Source organism: Gekko japonicus, unplaced genomic scaffold (genome assembly GCF_001447785.1).
Source record: "Gekko japonicus isolate JY-2015 unplaced genomic scaffold, Gekko_japonicus_V1.1 scaffold2231, whole genome shotgun sequence".
Lineage (NCBI taxonomy): Eukaryota > Metazoa > Chordata > Lepidosauria > Squamata > Gekkonidae > Gekko > Gekko japonicus.
The window spans coordinates 20731-21064 of NW_015173740.1; the positions used below are offsets into that span (position 1 = coordinate 20731).

Here is a 334-nt window from a genome sequence, read left to right on the forward strand (position 1 = left end):
TCCAGAGCCAACTGATTTATGCAGTAGTCAAATCGCTTGCTCACAACTTTAATGCCAGTAGCTCACAGAGTAGAATTTTTGCTCACAAGACTCCACAGCTTAGAGGGAACATTGCTCCCCACCACGGTCTAGTGTGAAGAAAAGCGTGGCAGACTCTCTCCTCTTGGAGAGATGCTAATTGTCCATTTGGGACACTTACATCTACTGATGGCTACTTGTAAGTTTCTCAGATGGGCAAATAGCAGCTCCGCAGGGCTCTTTCACATTGAAAATGCAATGTAGTGGGAGGCTTAGTCCTTTCTATCTGCAAGCTGTAGTCCCCACTCTGAATTAT

The 334-nt window shown here is 45.5% G+C and overlaps 1 pseudogene; it reads right to left on the minus strand.

Annotated features, from left to right (window-relative positions):
• The window catches only part of LOC107120681, a 1919-nt pseudogene that overhangs the window by 1214 nt on the left and 371 nt on the right, over positions 1 to 334 (minus strand).